The sequence below is a fragment of the Leptodactylus fuscus genome, chromosome 1, assembly GCF_031893055.1.
Source record: "Leptodactylus fuscus isolate aLepFus1 chromosome 1, aLepFus1.hap2, whole genome shotgun sequence".
Taxonomy (NCBI): domain Eukaryota; kingdom Metazoa; phylum Chordata; class Amphibia; order Anura; family Leptodactylidae; genus Leptodactylus; species Leptodactylus fuscus.
Genome location: NC_134265.1, coordinates 307305602 through 307328450, shown reverse-complemented (window position 1 = coordinate 307328450; position 22849 = coordinate 307305602).

The window sequence follows — 22849 nt, the reverse complement described above, 5'->3', positions numbered from 1 at the left end:
CCAACTGCCTCATTTGCATATCAATTCAAAGCTGTTTTTCTCCTAATTAACAAAAATGACATACATAACAGATGTATGTTATTTATCACTGTAATAACCTCTGTAACACAGTGGTGGCAGTTGAATATACTCTGCTAGGCATGCAGTGCCTTTTGCAACTCATCATGTCATCGCTGTACAGAAACACAGGCAGTCCTGTGATGGGAAATCCATACAGGGTCTTACACAGACAGGACAAGAGCAGAAGATTCAGAAATGTCACTGACAATTTGCAAATAGCCATTGAGAGTGTGCTTTCACATAAAGTAAAATGGGAACATAGCACAATTGAAGGCAGAAGTATTTATTGCAAAGAGCCAAAAATAACAATACTACCGACTATGTAAATAAGGCCCTCACGAAATAGAGTAACTATACACAATACACCGAACTTAAGAAACAACCAAGGTAAGTATGACATTCAACATCAACCACGTACAAATATAAATAAGTTACAAAAAATCTATTTTATTAAGTCATACAAAATTCTTAAAAATACAAAAATGTACAAGGACATACATCAATCTGCACAGGATACTATACCAAATACGTCATGGTGCACACAAAATGTTCCTATTCACACCAGTACCTCTATACAGTATATCAGACCTGGACAATGTGCAGCCCACGGGCCACTTCCAGCCCTCTGACTACTTCTATCCGGCCCGCATAGCTAGTGGAAGGTTTTTGAAGGACCTGAGATGATGTCATCACAGCCTATCACCAGGATAGGCTATGACTCGTTAGTGGGCAGAGCTACATGGGACTGTGTGCTTCCTGCAAGCTGCCGGCTATGGGGGGTGCTGGATGATAAAGAGAGAAGAGACAGCATGTGTAAGCAAGAGGGGGGAACTAGGGGCAGATGTAGGGAGGCATTTAATCTTAATGCACATGTAGGGGGGACATTAAACTAGGGGGCAGATGGAGGGTGACATTAAACTGGGGCAGCTGGAGGAGGATATTAAACCATGGGGGGTAGCTGGAGGGGGACATGTCTTCCTCTAGTTGCCCCCAGTTTAATGTCCCCTCTAGTTTATACTGGAGCACCAGGAGAGGGATTTAATACTGTGGGACATTTGGAGGGAAACGATATAATGTGGAAGTGTATAACGTTAGGGTGACTGTAGGAGGATTGTACTTTGTGGAGCATATGGAAAAATGATTGAGAATGGGTGGAGCCAGCAGAGAAGTGGGTGGAGCTAAATTTACCTTGACGCGCATGGCCCTCTAGAACCGTCACAATTTCTCATGTGGCCCCATAGGAAAATTAATTGCCCACCCCTGCAGTATATCAATCAATATTGGTAAAAAATGGGATGTCAGTGGACCAACTTTTGAAACACATCATAAAAGACATAACTGAGAATGCATGAGAAGAAACAAATGCAAAAAAAAGTGTTTTTTTTTTGTTTTGTTTTTTTTTTAACTCCCAGAGAACATGAGTTCATTGACTTTTCATTTTTTTCTTAGTGTGGTTGGATTTACACGTCACTTTTTTACAATGAACTGCATACTGTTTTTTTTTTGTTTGGTTTTTTTTTTATATATATGTAGTAATGCCTAGCGCATATTACTATGTATTTTATCTGTATGTTAATGGACGTTAAACCAAAAATCTCTGGTTTACTGGTATAGTAAAAATATGCTACTCAGCTGAAATGCATAGGCCTCATGCACACAACCCTGTGCTATTTCAATGTAGTATTCGGGTTCTTCATGGATAACACATTGACCCATTAATTTCAATGTGTCCGTGTAGGGACATATAACTCTGCTCAGTGTTTGCGGCACGGACTAGCCTATAGTAGTCTGTTGGGAATATTTATCTAGCTACTCACAGGGGGTGTTGTGGATCTGCAAATACGGTTGACAAAATAATGCAATACTGACCTTTTTGAGGGATGTATATATAGGACTGATGCTGACGACACGCTGATGACACACAGACCACAATAACTAGATACTGACCACAAATTACACATGGTGGTGTGCATGATGCCTAAGTAAAATGAGCTACTTATGTACTTACAGTATATACACTTATACAGAGACTAACATTCTATTTTCTGCCAAGCAGGCAGTCTCCTTAATTGCCAGATTTATTACTCTCATCTTCATCCCAAGACAGCTATAGAGGGAATCAGGTCAGGAGGATAGAAATAGAGCTGTAAAAATTACATACTATAGAGCAGGAGGGGACCCAACACAGCATTAAATCGACAGTTCCTTCATCTGATCTGCTGTTTTATCTCTATATATTTCTGGGTCCTGAGCCCTCTACTCTTTGAGCTGATGACTGGAGGAAGTTCAAGTTTATGTTAAAGGAGTATGTGCTGTATACACTGCAGCATCCTCTGTCTCAATAGTTTTAGTGGACCCATAGCAATCACTAATGGTAGTTTTGCCCCTGAATAAAATCAATGGAAGGAATTTGCTTTTCCCTCTAGGCCAAAAAACTGACATAAAGGGGAATAGTTGTGAAACATATTTGGTGCAAGGCTCTCTATCCACACCCCAATAGTCATTCTTTATGAAAGACTGCAGGACGGAGACCAAGGTAGGCCATAGTGGGGATATCTCAGCCCAACAAATTGTACTGTAACCTATTACAGAAAATTGGGGTGAGGGGCCACACGGTGGCTCAGTGGTTAGCACTGCAGCCTTGCAGCGCTGGAGTCCTGGTGTTCAAATCCCGCCAAGGGCATAAAACCATCTGCAAGGAGTTTGTATGTTCTCCCCGTGTTTGCATGGATTTCCATCCCATATTCCAAAGACATACTGATAGGGAAAAAATGTACATTGTGAGCTCCATATGGGGCTCACAATCTACATTTAAAAAAAAAAAAAAAAAAAAATTGGGTGAATTATATATATATATATATATATATATATATATAAATCTATCACAGTCTATGACTGTTATAAGGTTCAATTCTGGTCCACGGGAGTCCAAGAGCGGTAATTGATTAAGAATGGTGTGCGAATGACAGTCTTATTAGATTTACCACAATATGTCTCCCAGGAGATCAGTAGATCATCCATCTCCCTGATCCTTCTCAGAAACCTGTCTGGCTGCAAAGCTGACTATACACAGAAGATACAGTAAGTATGGGCCTAAATGAGGTCATTCACTTGTACAGTACATTGGATTTGTACAAACTATAAGCATGGCAGAACAAAGTGAGCATTATTTTTACTGATGCTGTCTTAACTGATGGTCATATTAATAATCATATAATAATAGTGTAACATCTCTGCCTGTTCAGGCCTCTGCGCCACCCTCTGCTCGCGTGCTGCGGCGCAGGAGGCGTGTGCAGTTTGATAATCTGCTTAAAGTTTTTAGTTGCACTGTGTGAACACGGCTCTAGTTCTTAATTGAATTTGCACCACACCCGTCTTCTGCCTGTGTTGCCTCTGTCCATTAAGTGGTTAATCTGGCCTTCCCCTGTGATTGACAGCTGCCTTTCTGTGAACTCCATGGGCGGGTTCTTCCTCCCTGTTTAGCCTTGGTTCCCATTCACACCAGTGCTTGTTATTGCCGTGCGCATACCTGCTCTTACTGTCTCTGTTTTGATTACCCTAATATACTTGACCTTTGGCTTTCCTCGTTGACTATTCTCTTGACTCCGATTTGGCACTGCATTGCTCTACTGTTACCGAACCCTGGCTAGCTGACCTTCCGTTGTTGTTGTTCGTCTTGTCTGCGTTTTGTGTTTCACATATTCAGGGAGGGACTGTCCTCGTGGTTGTCACCTATTACCTAGGATAGGGCCTGGCAATAGGAAGGGAAAGAGGGGGGCTTCAGCTTAGGGCTCACTGTCTCTTGTGCCCCTCCCAGGGTTTAACAGTTCTGGGAATTGCTGTCTTAGCAATTCCCTTACAAATAGTCATAACAATAATAATAAGTATTATTTTTATTTTGCTTTTAATTTTATGTTATTACTTGCCATTCCCCACTCTTGTGCTGGGTTACCCCAGACATCCACAGTGGGTTGTTAGGGAACCTGGCACCCTGATTTGTGTCATGGTCTCTCTCCTTGCGGCTATAGATTTATCTGTCACAGGTCATCTGTATCCTTCGGCAAGGGCGTTATTTTCTCTTGGCAATCATTGCTCTTCTATAATGTTGTTCAGACATCTGATATATAGAATAACTTATATCAAGACTGAAGTTCTTCATTGCCTTGTTCCTGTAAGCTATTGCTCCCTCTTGACTCTGACCCTAGCCTTGTTCCTGGATTCCACATTCTGAATTACTGCTTGGTAATTGTTTTGCTCTTGTTGTTGATCGTGAGATTTCTCTTTTGTTCATTCTGTTTTGCCCTCTTGCTTGTTACTTCTTGAACAACTTCCTGGTGATGACCTTTGCCTATCCTACTGACTATGATATCAATTCTTCAGCACGGCTACCACCTATGGTTATTCTGAACCCTGAATGTAAAAGTCCATATCATCTTGAGGGGGTTAAATGGGAAGACAGGGGCAACATTATAGACTTGATACCTTTGTCTAGCCTGCCTCGTTTCAATAGAAGTTATAGGATACATTTGCAGTTAGCAAATTGTTATTATTTGTATTTTGAAACAATTTTTACACAATTGATTGCTCTTTTTCTCACTATGAGAAGTTGTGTGTGCACCAGCCCTTCTTCTCATTGACTGTTCATTAAAGCAGCAAAGCAGCAGCCTTCATCTCAACAGTGCTCTGCAGTAATAAATGTTTCCACATCCTTAAACTACTATTGTGTCATGTTAAATCTGGCATGTCGATAGATCTGAAATGTTGGTTGAAGGTTACTCTGAATGAATTCACATAGCTTTTATCTTGTGTCCCCATGGAACAGACACACATGACACCATCTGCCTCATATCCAAGAGCTTGCAAAGGGGAATAGATTTGATCTCTTTCTGACTTTTAAACTTAACCTGTTGGAAGTCCTTATTGCATCTGATCTATTTAGGGCAATCACTGGATATTTTAATGTTAAACTGCTCTGGGGTTTGGATGTGAAACGTTGCTGGCTCAGTGCCAAGCCATACAAGTTCCAAGGCTTCCTCTGTCCATTCTGTTAGGTAGAGCTGTATTATTCCATCATCCTTTGAATTTTCTACTGATTTTTTTTTTTTTGCTGTAAATTGTTTCATTCTTGTAATACATAAGAAACTGTCTTGAAGAATACAAATTGCGAATCTTACATGTTGTTACTCAACCTCATGTCACTGCCAATTTCTAAAGGCATTGTATAGATTAAAGAACATACTGCATGTGCTTTTCTTCTCAATTAGGGTTATCTTGTGATTTCACAAGAATATTTGCCGTATGGGGCATGTTATAGTAGGTTTCAAAGGCTTCCAAGTGTTACCAGACAGCAAGTCGATAATGGGCTGGAGATGTAGAGATAGAATGTATGTTTTAAGAGGAAATTAAAGTAAAATAAAATTAAAATAATCTAAGAATTGCAGCTAGATAGTCAGAATTTTGTACGAAATAGTGGAAGGCTCATAACCAAACCTAGTAAAGGGAAGCACATTAATAATATATGTCCAGGTTGGAAAAGGGTGCACAATTTATTGACAGAATTATCTGCTTAACAAGAAATGACCAAATTGATTTCACAGTAAACTATTTCATTCGGAAATTCCCAAAAGTTGTGGATTCCAGTAAAGGTTTTAGGATGTTTTTTTCCCACAAATCGCTCAAAATGGGGGCCAACATTTTACAGATCAGAACAAGACATAGAAAAGTAAAGATCTCATGACCCTGGATGAAGGGCTTCTCCATAATGCCTAGCAGGTAGCCCTCAGTCGATCATGAATAGCTTTTACAAAAAGCCCAGCCATGAATGGTGGTATAGTTATTTCATAGAGAGTGCATGAGACAGAAAGAGATACTAAAAAACAAACCCACAGAATACAGTTATATAGAAAGGATTGATGCACTTCATCATGAGAAAAACGATAAATTAGATTTAACTACAATTTACAAATGATAAATTAATAGAAACATAATTTCTCAGTAGTGTCACAGTGTTAGGCAGGGCCAAGGAAAGTCAGGCAGCAGTCATTGCTATCAATATGCTGCACCTCATCCCAGTTCTTACATTCGTTCAGTGGGTGTACAAGTAAAATTACAATAGACACATAGTAGCATGCATTTTGTTGCATATAAGGGCAAGGAAACCGAAACTTGGCCTTGTTGTGTATACAGAATTTATACCTTGCCGTTATTTATACTGTAGATACATCTTTTATTGACTACCACACCACCAAAAATGGCCATTTTTCTTGTGTCACGTCAGTATTTTACACCACTGTTAATTACACTTAGGTTTAGTATTTTGATACATACAATGGCACCCAAAACTGATGTATTCCCTATGGCAAGACATCAGTCTCAGAATATTAGTGACAATATGCTTTTCCCCCACTAGATTTGTAATGTTCCAACTAGTTAGAATTCCATTTTGCATATGCTGAACCATTTGTACAAGCAATGGAAAGTAATGAATGATCACGTCTTGCCTCAGAACACAGGCAACTTGTGTTATTATGAGGTAACAGTGGTAGCTCCTACTTAGGCCCTTCAAAGAATAGGGATTTGTGAGCAGGGACAACAGGGTCTTCAATGTTCTTGTACCCTCATATTTATAATGGAGCTATCGTTCACATCGATGCAACAGAGGACACACAACACATTGAAGGACAACAGCACATCTTCTTTCTACCCTGAGGCTTTTAATGACTGAAATGGACAATCTTATATGCAGAAGGAAGTAGAGAAGGATGAGGAGCTAGAACTTGAAGAAAAGGAAGGAGAGGAGGAAGAGTTAGATGTTGAGAAGGATGTGTTTTGGTTCATAAATGAATCTTTAGCATCAAGCAAATGGGTAGCTTTTTGTTTTTAGACTCTTGATATAAAAACAAAATGGGTGGTTTCTTCCAGTTTTTGAAATGGAGGCAAAATTGGTATACTACTAGGATATGCTTTATACTCAGCTTGCCGCAGCTTTTTCAAGAAGATGCTTGTCACCTATACATCAGTGTTCCACCATCTCTGGCAGTAATATCACAGAGGTCACAGCCATTACACTTTGCTGTATTTTAATCTGCAATACCAACCTAGCACACAGCAGGAATCAGATATACAACATCTGAGCAATCAGTTACAATTATATCTGGGCTGTGCCCTCATTCCAGCAAATACCCTAAGCCCTGACCTTATGGACTACTGGGTCAGCAGATTGTACCAGTAGCAGACATTGTCCCATACTCACCTTTCCCTGGTTGAGGTCAATCAGCAGCCTCAACAAAGGACACTTGATATCACCACCTTTGATGCCCTGGGGTCACATCCTGATGCCACTAAGGTCATGTTTCAGAGAATGCAAACATTAAGACAAATAAAAATACTCTGTAATAGCCCCATAGGTCTTTTTATTGCATTTTTTGTAAGTTAAAAAAGCATGCATTTTTTAACTGGTTTTAATCTAGCAAAAAAAAACAACATTATTTTCAAGAGTGTTTTTCACACAATACTCTGTGAGAACTCAGCCTTGCTTGGCCTCTTTTTCTTCACTCCTTGAGGGACGTTTGACCACAGAGGTGAATATAGAAATGCTCACTACACTATAAATCTTTTTTTGTGTAGAAGATGAGACAACCCTGTAACATACATAATATTGTATCCCTGCCTTCTTTTCCTTTGAAGTACATTTAATTAATAAGGAGTAAGATTTATAATACTTGTTTACAAATGTAGCAAAATTCTGCTGTAAAATCAGTGAGAATACCTCAAAAATGATTTCATAGACTTCATTTTCTTCCCCTGCGTTCCTTTAGGGAGCACTTAAATAGATGTGGTTAATTATGTAATGTTTTAGGAAGCAGCTTGCATTTAAATGGCAAACTAATCACAGTTATGTGATTAGATGAAAAGTGCTTAATTCAACCAAAAAATATGCATATATAGCATCCGCTCTTACAAGAGAAAGTGCAAAAATGCATACAAATTAAAGCTCGTACTACTAAAATTCTCATCATTTTACAAAAATTATATAAAAAATACTGACAATTTTCAACAATTTTAGCAGACAAGTTCAAGGAATACCTGAGTTCTAGATTTTGTTAAGCCAAGTTGATGCAGGGTTTTTATACTGATTGCCAGATTAGAGTCGGGAAGAAATTTTTCCCCTAAAATGGGGCAATTGGCATAGGCCTCTTGGTTTTTTTTGCCTTCCTCTGGATCAACACTGTAGGGTTATAGGTTAGACTTGATAGATTGGGCTCTTCAGCCTACTTCATCTACTATGTAGAAAGGGTTAAAAAGGCGGCATTGGGTGGAATTCCATATGGCATTCCAGAGTAAAGCCATAGCACTTAAAGAGGACCTTTCATGTCCTCGGGCACATATGGTTTTATATACTGCTAGAAATCCGACAGAAAAAAAGAGGAGTGCCAACTTTCCCATTGCAGCAGGGAATTCTTGGCTGTTGTTTTACTGTGCACATGTGCGGAGATGACCAGATGCCTCCTTATAAATGGATAAGTCCAAAAAAATCATCTCCTTCGAATTGATCTCATATGTGAAATAGAGACCCAGGTCATTGTGATTCCACTTCTATACCAGGGTGACAAACTCCTCCCTGGGTACATCCCACAGAATGAATATATCATCAATGAAATGGACCCAGAGGAGGATCTATGGGGTCCACCTATCCATACCCTCTGCAAAGAATATTTCCTTCTCTCATCAGCCCAGGTAAAGGTTAGCAAAACCGGGGGCGCAAGGTGTCATGTCCATAATCATCTTGTTGCCATAAAGGTATTCTTATAGTCCTATAAATGGCCCCTACTGGCACAATTAATGGAATTGTCGACATTTTGGAACTTGTAGGTTCCCTTTAAGATGTAAATAAGAGATCAACAAGAGCTCAAACACCTTTCTCTATTACAATAGAAGAACATTTTATCAAATGTGACCTTATGCAAAACTAAGAAATGTAGTATGATTACCATACAAAAATGTGAAATATGTGAATAACTATATAGCGAGGATTTCGTCATATAATTGGTAAGCTAACATAGGTTTTCCTTCTATGAAATAAGTACATAAATGTAATATAAAGTCTTGCTAAGTGCTGCTCTTTTTCTTTGGAGCCAGTTCAGTGATTGATTGTGAATGACTATAGTACTGAAACAACTATTTGACTTCCTGTAGTTAGTGAAGTTTCTGTAATAGAGGTCTTTCAAAGGAAACACAATAGTTTTTCATTTCACAGAGTAAAGCACTTTCTTTTTACTGGCAGACACCATACTTCTATAGCAAAAGCGGAATATTTAATCTCTGAATGTCGTATTAATCTAAAATAATCATTGAAATACTTGGTGAAAAATCACCGTCGACGTTTTTATCTATAACACGGAGTCTACTTAATATTCCCATTGTATGATAGAAATGCTAGAATTTTGTTTTCTTTTTTTAAAAAATAAAAACTCCTTTGTTTTTAGAAGGTATTGATGGGTTCTTTGTGTCAATAATTGAATAGTGGAAGCGGCTTTTAAAAAGAAATGAGTCATTTTAAAGAGGTTTTTGTAAGAGTTAAAGGCATATTTTATCAGAAAACAAAATAGATTTGCTCCAACTTTTACACATGAGATAATAATGAATATCAAACTTCTTTGTAGCAACATAAGATATCTTTTTAAAAAGTTTAAATTTGTGTTAGGTTTGCAGAATTAACATAAAAATGAAATAAAATAAAGACTAATATTCATTTTTTTATAGAATGCAACTAGAAGAATTTTTTATTTTTCAAAAGAGCAAAGGCAGTTTTAAATGCAAAACCATTTTAGTCATGACCAGAAGAATATTCTCATCATGAATCCAACATTTTACAAAAATCATCTCACTTTAGCCTAGTGTATGGAATCTTGCAGACTTGCAGGTTAGACATTTCACCATCAGCAGCTCACCTGGAGTGCCCATCGGTGAAAGGACTCTTAAATAGGCAGCCATCTCCTGTTCTGAGTGGCTAGGGTATAATACCTGGCATCATTAGGTCATATCACAAAAACATTTTTTCCCCATTGCAATAAGGAATCATCGTGCAATACAGCTTCCAGAGGGTACTAGAACACTAACCACGTGATGACCTGCACCAATTAAAGAGATACAAGTGTACATATAACACATCATAAGACATGGTGCAAGTACATTGTAACAGATACAGCCAAAATCTTCACTATGCCAAATTCTAGTATGATACTCTTGCACACTACTGCAACACCTCACACCTGAACTCATCATATAGATGAGTGCAAGTAGGAATATAGATGACTGTGCAGCTACTGTACACTACACAATTCTCTCTATGACAGTAGAACATTCTGTCCATTTATTGAGTACGGAGCAAGATTTCTGATCCGCAGTATTCGTTGCCTGAGGAAGGCTATCTTTGTAACTGTATTGCCATGGAACTCAGGGGGAAACTATTAACCCTAGGTCAATATTAAAGAATATGGCAACAGTCTCCATAATCATGTGTAAGTTAGGGTAAGGACAAGCAAGCACCTGCCGAGTCAGAGGAATACTTTTACAATCAGCATCATTCCTATTTATTCTACAACAGTGAGTTTTAGCTGCCAAGTAAAGAGACATCTTGGTTTAATAAAGATGATAACATTTAATGACAGAGATTGCAGAGCTCTAATTCACAATGGCATCTATTTAATCAGATGAGTAAAGACAATGTTCTGACCCTATCTAAGGTATTTCTCAAAGTTTAAGAAAGCCCTTAGCCATAGTCAAAACTGCTCCAGGTCTTATTCATGACATAGCAGTGCAAAATTAAGAAATGATTCAACCTTGGTAAAAGTCTATGACCATATTGTTAGGGAATAGCCAGATGATAATTCCCCAGAAGCTGCTGGCGAACCCTGGAGGAAGGGGCACAAGGGACAGTGAGCCCTAAGCTGAAGCCCCCCAGTGTCCCTTCCTATTGCCAGACCCTATCCTAGGTAATAGGCGGCAACCACGAAGACAGTCCCTCCCTGAATACGTGAAACACAAAACGCAGACAAGACGAACAACAACAAAGGGAGGTCAGCTAGCCAGGGTTCGGTAACAGGAGAGCGATGCAGTGCCAAATCAGAGTCCAAAAGAATAATCAGTAGGGAAGCCAGAGGTCAAGGATTAGAATACAAGTAATTTAACAGCAAGAGAAACCAGCAAGCAAGAGGCAATAACCAGCACCAGTGTGAATGTGAGCCAAGACTAAATAGGGGAGGAAGAATCCGCCTAGAACCTGATAGGAAGGAAAGCTGTCAATCACAGGCAAGACAACTGAATGGACAGAGGAAACAAGGGCAGAAGACAGGTGTGGTGCAAATACAATTACAGAACTAGAGCTGTGTTCACACAGTGCAACTAAAAACTTCAAGCAAATTATCAAACTGCGCCCGCCTCCTGCTCCGCAGCACGCGAGCAGAGGGTGGCGCAGAGACCCGAACAGGAAGATGTTACACATATAGATGGATGCCACATGTCCCATAAAAATTTGAATAAAAAGCAATCAAATAAATAGAAATTCCCAAAAATGATATAAATAAAAAGTGCATCTGTCCCAGCAAAAAAAAAAAAGAGGCCTTATACAAACACAAGCTAAAATAAAATAAAAAAAATAGTTGTTAGAATATGATGGTTCCAAGAAATTTTTTTGCAAAGTTTTGGATTGAAATGTATAAAAAAAACTACATACATTTTTGTATTGCCATAAATGGACAACCCACCGAATACAGATGACATTTTGGCTGCACAGTGAACAGCATAAAACCAAAACCTGTACGAAAATATTTCTGGTACTTTATTTGGAATATTAAATGGTAACATTTCAAAGTACAATTTGGCCCACAAAAATTAAGCCCTACATGGTTCTACGAGTGGAAAAATAAAAAGTTACGGTGTTTGGAAGGTGGGAGCATAAAAACGGTGGAAAGGGTTTAAATAAATCGGACTGAGTTGTAGTACCAAATACAACCAACATGCAATGCATGGTACTGTGATTGGTGTACAGTGTAGAGGTTACACCATTCATATGCGTACTGTGCCTCTTTAAACAGATGATTGGGAGATTCTATGTGTCAGACCCAACAGATCTGATAGGGATGACCTATTCTAAGTTATTATTATTTATTATGCTTACTTATATAGCGCCATCATATTCCACAGCGCTTTACAGATATTGTCAGTCACTGTTCCATATAGGGCTCACAATCTACATTCCCTATCAGCATGTCTTTGGTGTGTGGGAGGAAACTGGAGCCCCCAGAGGAAACCCATGCAAACACGGGAGAGCATACAAACTCATTGCAGATGTTGCCCCTGGCAGGATTTGAACCTAGGACTCCAGCGCTGCAAGGCTGCAGTGCTAACCACTGAGCCACCATGCTGCCCTAGTTATTAATATCTCAGTTTTGTAAAACCACTTCAAGTCAGTACTGATAAGGAAGGGCGTACAGCTCATGAAGAAATATTCCAGATATTTGTCTAGAGAGCTCCATTACTTTGTTTATTCTCTCTCTGCATATAATTGAACATTTCCTCCATCATTACTTTTCATTTATATAGTGTACAGATACTAAATCTGTGTTTTAGTATAATAAAAGTTAACCTATGCATTTCCTCTAAATCACTGCAGATTTAAGCTGCTTACTAAGCATTTCAAGCACAGCCGACTGAAAGGAATAAGGATACGGTAGAATATTTTGATCTTAGGATATGAGCGGATCTATTTTTGTGTGGCAGAGGAAGCAGTTGCAAGACTATTTTAAACACAAAAGTCACAAAGCATCACAGAAAAGTGGCAAAACTTCCTGCAAATTTATTTAAAGCTAAAGTGGATAAAAATGATATTCTACCACTTAAAATAACCCAGAAAATCTCGCATTTCATAGCGGCATAGCTATTATCTCTCAGTCATTCCCTGCTAAATTATACTTTTCTTCTCAGTAAATTTAACAGCTTAATCTTACATTTGCTCCAATTTATCGCTCCTAAAATAAATCGGAAACAGAAATCAGTGTCTGTTTCTGTTAAATATATAGAGGAAGTGTCACCTGTAAAAAAAAATATATATTTCCAAAAAGAATTACAAAATCTCTCTGGGACATTGTCTTCGATCTTGGGGTCATTTTTATCTATTGTTACTACTGTTTTATGTTTGGGTGTTTATTATGCTTTGGTTAACATGTCATGATCCAGAGCTGAAACAGAGCTAAGTCGGATAATAACTCTAGAGACCAATCCTATGTCTTACTCTCTGACAGTTAATGCTATTACTAGGGTTGAGCCGATGCTGACTTTTCAGGATCGATTTTAAAATCCGATTTCCGATCATTTTTCATTCGAACCTGATCTCATTCCCAATTTCGATCCCAATGCAAGTCAATGGGATTTTTTTTATTAATCGGAGGTCGGATTTTAAAAGCAATCCTATTCACTATACAGCATGGTATCTAACAATTGTTAGAATCCACGCTGTGTAGTGAATCACTAAGTAGCCAGAGGATTTTTTTTTAATCCTCTGGCTACTTAGTCCCCCCTGGTGTCCACTTACCTACAGAGATGGCTGGTCCAGTGCCCGGTGTTCTTCTTCGCCTCGCTGCCACTCCACGCTGCTCTTCTCGCCTTGCTGCCCCCTCCCTGCCAGGTTAGGAGAGTGTGGGCGGGTTAGGAGAGTGTGGGCGGGTACTGGGAGGGGAGACGTCACGTATACAGGAATGTAGGAATTTTCTATGGCCTGGACTGGTCAGAAACCCAGTATTGATTTCCATATAGTGGTTGGACTATCTTCTAATACATGTGGTGACCCTGCCTGATAGCCTGTCCACAATAAGGAGATCATGGCTGGGTTTCTGACAAGTCCCAGACCATAAAGTTGCTATATTCGTAGTCGTATCCAATAGCAAGCAATCAAGACACCCGATGTCACCACCAACTGGTTAGAGAAAATATTTAAAACTTTGCAAAATTTTGAATTACCTATATTTACTCACAATATTGAATTTGGTTTCATATGAAATTTTAAACTGTTATTAAAGCAATTCACCTTTTAAAGAATCACTAAAGAAATGTAAAAGATTTGTTCAGCCTTATAGATGATAGAAATAATTCACAAACTTCACATGTCCCGGTTTCACAAATCAGAAATTTTAATTTTGAAAAGTTAATGGAGGGTAAAATTTTGGGAATTTTTTTATGTTCCTAAAGGTTTACATTTAATGTGGTTATCTACATTATATATCTAGAAATTTTACTTAACTTTATTTTGGGCAGCACTATGGGTCAGTGGTTAGCGCTGGAGTTCAGGGTTCAAATCCGACCAAGGACAACATCTGTAAGGAATTTGTATGTTTCTCTGTAATTGCATGGGTTTCCTCCGGGTACTCCACTTTTCTCCCATACTCCAATATACATACTGATAGAGAATATAGATTGTGAGTTCTATATGTGACAGTGACTTCCAATGTCTGTAAAGCACTGCCGAATATGATGGTGCTATATAAGTAAGCATAATTAATAATAATAATAATAATAATAATAATAGTAATAATACTACTACTAATAATAATAATAATACTACTACTAATAATAATAATAATAGTAGTTCTTCTGTAATATTTTATATACTACAACCACAGCTGCCCTGATAAATTTCAGAATGGTATTGGGTATGTAGAGCTCCTCTCCTTTCATATAGTGTTCGGGGGTCCAGGATTTCCTTCAGGTTTTGCTCTTTACTCTGCCTATGTGTACTATGCCCCACCTGTTTGCAGACAATATCTCCATACTGAATAGAGATCTATAGACCGTACCCCATAACGCAACATTTTTATTTCTGTTTCCACTGTGTTTATTTGCTTACTGCTTTACTCATTCTCAACAAGGCAAATTTAAAAAAAAAAACCTAGCAGGAAAATGTATAAGTCACACATAAAACAGAAATCTATGAAAACTCACTAGTGTGGGTACTTCTTTATATTCCTACTATAACAACATTGCTTACAAAACAGCCAAACAAACCCAACACATTGAGAGGTATACAGTACTGTATGATACGGTGACATCTTCCTGTTGTTATTTTCAATTCCATATTTGCTTTACTGTTCAAATCCATCTGCCTTTTCTTTTATTGTTTTATGTTTATCTAACCACTTATTTTTAACCTTTACTCTTTTACTATATTGCATTTTCTCCTAACGTAAAATAAACAAAAACTACATAGGCCATTTTTGACAAAGGAAAAGCTAACAGAAAAGAGAATTGAGAAAAAGAGGTCTGGAGGTAACATATGGAAAAAGGATGACCTTGTTCAAAAATCACATACATCTACTTCAAGTGCTTATTCAATGTGCCTCAAAGAACAGAGGAACAGCCAGTAATACCAATGGCATGTTACTTACTTGTAGCTTGTAATTCTAGCAATGCAAACACAACTCATGTAACCTGAGGTTCCAGATTAAATCCTTATCAGAAAAATGGCTACTTATGGCCAAGGTTAAAACACAAAGTGATAATGGGTAGCCCACATAAATGTATAATGTCTGATAGCATTAAACTTTATAGAGATTAGCATCAGCATACAATACAAATGACAGGGCTTTTCCAACCCCAAATGTATTATGGTATTGTGATGACCCATCCACGGGATAGTTCCATAGATCAGTGGGGGCGCAACACCTGGTTGACCTGGATGCCTCCAGATACTATAAGCTATAGCAATGGATGGAGAGTGGAAGCAGTCAATACCTACTCAAGTGATAGGAGCAGAGCTGCAATTCCCAGGCAGAACAGTTATATAGTGGACAGGGCCGGCAGCTCCACTCTTGTTACTCAATTAGAAGTGTACTGCTTCTGCTCCGTAATTTCTGTTGCCTAGAGGCAACTCTATCAATACAACTGTGAAGGGTCTGGATGTCAGACTCTCACAATTTATAGGATAGGTCATCAGTATCAAAAATGCATTTGTGTGGAATTCTGGTGTACTTTAAAGTTGGGTTAAGGGATCTTTAGAAGACAGCAAAACCATGCAAGAAGAAATAAGGTGTTCTTCAGGAGGGTAACCGTTCTTACATGGCAAAAATTACTAGTTGAGATACTAATGCTTTAGTATTATTATTATTATTATTATTATTATTATTATTATTTTATATAGCACCATAAATTCCATGATGCTGTACATTATTACATTAATTCCATTGTGCTGTACATTATTATATTAATTCCATGGTGCTTTACATTATTATATTAATCACGTGGTGCTGTACATTATTATATTAATTCCATGGTGTTGTACATTATTATATTAATTCCATGGTGCTTTACATTATTATATTAATTCCATGGTGTTGTACATTATTATATTACTTCCATGGTGCTGTACATTATTATATTAATCCCATGGTGCTGTAAATTATTATATCAATTCCATGGTGTTGTACATTATTATATTAATTCCATGGTGCTGTACTGTATACTGTACTAACAATCTACCCGACTGGCACAGTGGGGTAGAGGGCCCTGCCTGCAAGGCCTTACAGTCTGCGAGGTCTTTGAGTATATGTAGAACAATGTCCCTCTAAAGACTGACACCCCCCAGTGATAGCAATAATCAGTGGTGCTTTAATTGTGTCCAGTAGAAGTAAAATGTTTGTCCACATTCCATTCCTTTCAATGAGAGAACCAGACATTTTTCATGACATAATTCTTTTAAGGAGAGTCTGATTTTAACACCCAACATCAGGAGATCACTGCACCTATATCTAAGGCTCTAGTAAAAATCCTTCTGAGAACATAAAAACCCCATATTTCTTTATTTATACTATTTTTATGAATACTATTGTAAATACTATAATATTATAAATACATTACTAATAAAGCATTGGGTTCATCTATTATGTGAAATATAAAAAGCTAACATGGTAATTAAGCTGAATATTCACCCACTGTAATGAACTAAAGCTGTTACAATGTGTTTCTGAGATGGATATATTTGTAGGAGTTACAACTAAGACTCAATAATGGCCCGAGTATACCTTGTCCGCATTTAGCTATTTATCTCAATTCAATTATTTATAAAGTGCTAAAATGCTATAAGCTGTAAAGGGTACTTTAGATTGTTAAAAATGTTGCATTTTATGATCATTTGTTCTGTACTGTACAGGCATTTCATTAATCAAATTCTTATACTGTAAGAACCACTAAATCTTTAACTGTTGGAACAGCTAAGTTTACAACTCAGGAAATACTCAATTTAACACTCATAGTTGCGCCAGTAAAGGATCATTATCTATTAAATATTGATATACTTCACAGTACCAATAACCCCATTTTAAAGCATTGAGTTTAATCCACATTTTGCATTTGTTCCTTTTATAAAGCCAAACATTCCAAAAAGACTGCACAGTTTATTGGAAACGTTCCAAATAGTTTATGAATAAATTCGTTCACGTTGCATCATCATAAAGTTGCCTATATTTTGCCTCGGCAATAAACATTCGAACAATAAATTGATGCATTTTAGTATTCTACAAAAAAACTGTGGCATTTAGATTTTAGAGGCCATTAAAACTGATGTTCTTACAATAAAATTGCCTGAAAACAACCAAATGACTAGAAAATCTACAAAATCTTCAGATCGAATGAAAATAAAAAGCAGGAAAGAAATTTCATCAAAATGACCATTTTTAAATGGTTTGGTCAGGTGGAATGAAAACTGCATGAAGCTGCAAATGCTAATCCATGTGAAAATGCCAATGTTTATCTGGAAAATGCGTAACATGAAAAACAACGGCAGTGTAGGGCAACAAGAACAGTAAAAAATGTTTTTTGTATAAATACATTTTTACCTAATATGTGTTGAATATATCACATTATATTGCTGCTATGTGTCTACCTGTCTTCATGCTATTAGACCTAACAATTGAGCCTTTTACCCCAAGGGCACAACCACATTTTAACATTATATGTACAGAGTCCTTGTGTGTCAATACATATCGGTTTAGGCAAAAAAATAACTTTTTGTAATGCTCTTTTGGTGGTGAAAAAAAATGTGCATTTCAGGCATTTCTTTAACTTTTTTTTACAGCGTCAGGAATAATAATAATAATAATAATAATAGAAAAAGAAGAATATTTTTTATTTGTACAGCACCATTTTCTTCATAACTTTATAAATCATAGCATATACAGACTGTGATGCTGGTGCTTAGTGTATGCCAGAGCGCTACCTTTCCTAGCAGACGTGTTCCATCAGTGAATGCTACTGTTTATTTTTTCTTTAGAGTACTAGTGTTGTCACCTGCTAAGCTTCCTCTTGCCAATCCCTGTGTGCCTCTGTATATATAAGCCTGTTTTTTTTGCTCATGGTCTGGCTTTGTTATACTTCAGTCTATGCTATGTATGCCTGTGTACATACATATTGCTGTTTGTATGCTTTTGCAATGCTTAAGTTGTCTGTTTTATGATCTGTTGTTTGAATATGTACATGTCGTTCTTTGATCTGCATGTCTGAGTTATGGTTCTGCATGATGTCAGAGTCATGTCAGTATTATGTGGATCCCTGTGCTTCCATCTGCCATATTTAGATGCATATCCTTCCATCTTCCAATCCCAGGACCAGCTCATGAGGTAGCAATCTGTAAGACCCCTTGATGTGAAGTCCAGGTTCCATTTGGGTGTGATTACTGGGGAGTCTGCTTAAGGAATACCCTTAGAGGTAGTCTAAAGTCAAACCAGTTTGGTTGCAGAGTGGGTGCACAGGTCAAGGGTCAGTCAAGGGTCAGTATGATGCAGTCGAATGATGCAGTGCCAAATCGGAGTCCAAATAATAGTCAGTAGGGAAAGCCAGAGGTCAAGGATTAGAATGCAAGCAAAAATAGTGACAGCAAAAAGCAAGTATGCACAAGGCAATAGCAAGCACTGATGTGAATGAGAGACAAGACTAAATTGGGAGGAAGAACCTGGAGTTGACAGGAAGGCAGGCTGTCAATCACAGGGCAAGGCCAGATTAACCATTAGAGGAGCAGAGAGAAATGAAGGTGAAGGAGATGGATGTGGTGGAAAATCAATTACCAAGGTGAAAGAATAGGGCAGTTTCAGACAGTGCAAGAAGGACCCAAAGGAATAAGTCACATATCTTCTGCACCGCAGCATGCGACCGGATGACGACGCCAAAGCCCAGATGAGCAAAGATGTTACACATTACCTACTCATAAATTAACTAACAATTCAGCCAATAGAAGTGAAGGTACTGCTGACAAGAGCTTCCAAGTTGATGATGAATATGGGATGACACAAGTGTTAAAGGATGAAGGTGCTTGTATAATGGTGCAGCTATCTTTTTATAATACATGGTAGCATAAATAAATAAAGCTGTATGAGGCAGTCACCAGTCGATACCAAAGTGTCTAGTGTTGAAGTGTCGATAAAAAGTGGCTAGGTATGCAGAGTTATTCTTCGAATAAGGGGCCAGGTCTTAAGGAACAATGTAGAAGAGTTTAGTAGACAAAGTAGGGGTGGTTAAGGAGGGTAAGTGTGAAATAGTTAAATAAAGCTTATGTAAAATGATTTAAAATGTTTTTAGGAGATGCTCAAAGTTTTGGAAGTTGAATAACAATCTTATTGACCACGGCAGTGCATTCTATAGAACTAGTGCTACTTAGGAGAAGTCTTGGAGATGGAAGTGTGAGATTTGGACTATGGAGGCTGTTAGCCTTAGATCATTGGCAGAATAGTGAGGGCGAGTAGACTGGTAAACAGGAATGAGAGAGAGAAGACGTAGGGATGTCCATCGCTATGGAGGACTTTGTGGATGAGAGTTAAACGTTTACAGTCCTATGAAAAAGTTTGGGCACCCCTATTAATCTTAATCATTTTTAGTTCTAAATATTTTGGTGTTTGCAACAGCCATTTCAGTTTGATATATCTAATAACTGATGGACACAGTAATATTTCAGGATTGAAATGAGGTTTATTGTACTAACAGAAAATGTGTAATATGCATTAAACCAAAATTTGACCGGTGCAAAAATATGGGCACCTCAACAGAAAAGTGACATTAATATTTAGTACATCCTCCTTTTGCAGAGATAACAGCCTCTAGTTTCTTCCTGTAGCTTTTAATCAGTTCCTGGATCCTGGATAAAGGTATTTTGGACCATTTCTTTCTACAAAACAATTCAAGTTCAGTTAAGTTTGATGGTCGCCGAACATGGACAGCCCGCTCTCAAATGATCTGAAAACAAAGCTTGTTCAACATAGTTGTTCAGGGGAAAGATACAAAACGTTGTCTCAGAGATTTAACCTGTCAGTTTCCACTGTGAGGAACATAGTAAGGAAATGGAAGACCACAGGGACAGTTCTTGTTAAGCCCAGAAGTGGCAGGCCAAGAAAAATATCAGAAAGGCAGAGAAGAAGAATGGTGAGAACAGTCAAGGACAATCCACAGACCACCTCCAAAGAGCTGCAGCATCATCTTGCTGCAGATGGTGTCACTGTGCATCGGTCAACTATACAGCGCACTTTGCACAAATAGAAGCTGTATGGGAGAGTGATGAGAAAGAAGCCGTTTCTGCACGTACGCCACAAATAGAGTTGCCTGAGGTATGAAAAAGCACATTTGGACAAGGCAGCTTCATTTTGGAAACAAAAATTGAGTTGTTTGGTTATAAAAAAAGGCGTTATGCATGGCGTCCAAAAAGAAACAGCATTCCAAGAAAAACACATGCTACCCACTGTAAAATTTGGTGGAGGTTCCATCATGCTTTGGGGCTGTGTGGCCAATGCTGGCATCGGGAATCTTGTTAAAGTTGAGAGTCGCATGGATTCCACTCAGTATCAGCAGATTCTTGAGAATAATGTTCAAGAATCAGTGACGAAGTTGAAGTTACGCCGGGGATGGATATTTCAGCAAGACAATGATCCAAAACACCGCTCCAAATCCTCAGGCATTCATGCAGAGGAACAATTACAATGTTCTGGAATGGCCATCCCAGTCCCCAGACCTGAATATCATTGAACATCTGTGGGATGATTTGAAGCGGGCTGTCCATGCTCGGCGACCATCTAACTTAACTGAACTTGAATTGTTTGTCCAAAATACCTTTATCCAGGATCCAGGAACTGATTAAAAGCTACAGGAAGCGACTAGAGGCTGTTATCTTTGCAAAAGGAGGATCTACTAAATATTAATGTCACTTTTCTGTTGAGGTGCCCATACTTTTGCACCGGTCAAATTTTGGTTTAATGCATATTGCACATTTTCTGTTAGTACAATAAACCTCATTTCAATCCTGAAATATTACTGTGTCCATCAGTTATTAGATATATCAAACTGAAATGGCTGTTGCAAATACCAAAATATTTAGAACTAAAAATGATTAAGATTAATAGGGGTGCCCAAACTTTTTCATAGGACTGTATATTGTATTCTGAAATGGATGGGTAAGGTGTAACATTTGGACTTATTGTACACTTGTCAAGAGGTTTTTCCACCGTAATCTGGCTATATAATGTGTAGGATGAAGTGATGACATCTCCATTGGTGCCCTCTGTAATCATTCTGTTGCAGCAAAGTAAAGTTATAAATATTTGAAATCATACCATTGTGACTAGTTAGGGTAAGTTCAGAAAGAATACAGATGGACTCCAGGTCATCATTTCTCCAGGTCATCATGAAAAGGTCATCATTTCATCTTGCACATTATATGGCCAGTTTATGTTGGAAAAAACATCTGATACATTCCCTTTAACAAGGAGCCTGGCTGTTGTATTTGAGAAAAAGATTGGATTGGGGAGAGTTTAGTGAGTGAAAAAAACAATAAGTAGAGAGTAGTTAGACTGCAGGCCACAAAAAACTGATCCTAAGGGGTCTAGAATAGAGTTATCAGAAAGAAAGTGGAACAAGTGAAAGTAAATCAAATGTCCCAAGAGCTTGGAGATGAATGGGTGATGGGTCAATATTAGAGATGAGCGAGTAGTGTTCGATCGAGTAGGTGTTCGATCGAATACTACGGTATTCGAAATACTCGTACTCGATCGAACACTACTAGCTGTTCGAAGTTTAAGGTTCGATGCAGAACCAGCGTTGATTGGCAGAATGCTATACATTCTGCCAATCAACGCTGGTTCTTCTCTTACCTTTAGAAGTCTTCTCCGTGCAGCGTCCCCGCGGCGTCTTCCGGCTGGAATTCACTCTGCCTAGGCATCCGGCCTAGGCAGAGCCGACTGCGCATGCGCAGGCATGCCCTCACATGCGTAGTCGGCTCTGCTCAGGTGTTGGGCCGGGCAGAGACGACCGCGCATGCGCAGTCGGCTCTGCCTAGGCCCCGATGCCTAGGCAGAGCGAATTCCAGCTGGAAGACGTCGCGAGGGCGCTGCGCCGGGAGAAGACTTCAAGGGGAATCCAGCCCGACCGTCACTCGTGGACTTGGTAAGTATAATTGTATAAAATTTTGCGTACCCCTGAAACGAGCATTTCCCCCCATAGACAATAATGGGGTTCGAAATCCGTTCACACAGCCGAACAGTGTGCAGCTGTTCGAATCAGATTTCGAACCTCGGACATTTTAGTGTTCACTCATCTCTAGTCAATATTTAATAGCACAGTATCCATGTGCTTATGATAGTATGTTTGAAAAAAGTAAGGACACATACCAAAAGATAGACAGATTTTAAATATTTTAGTACAGTTAGTGTCGGTCTCAGATTGAGAATGACAGGGCGTGAGGGGCTAGGGTCACTAATCCAGATAGAAG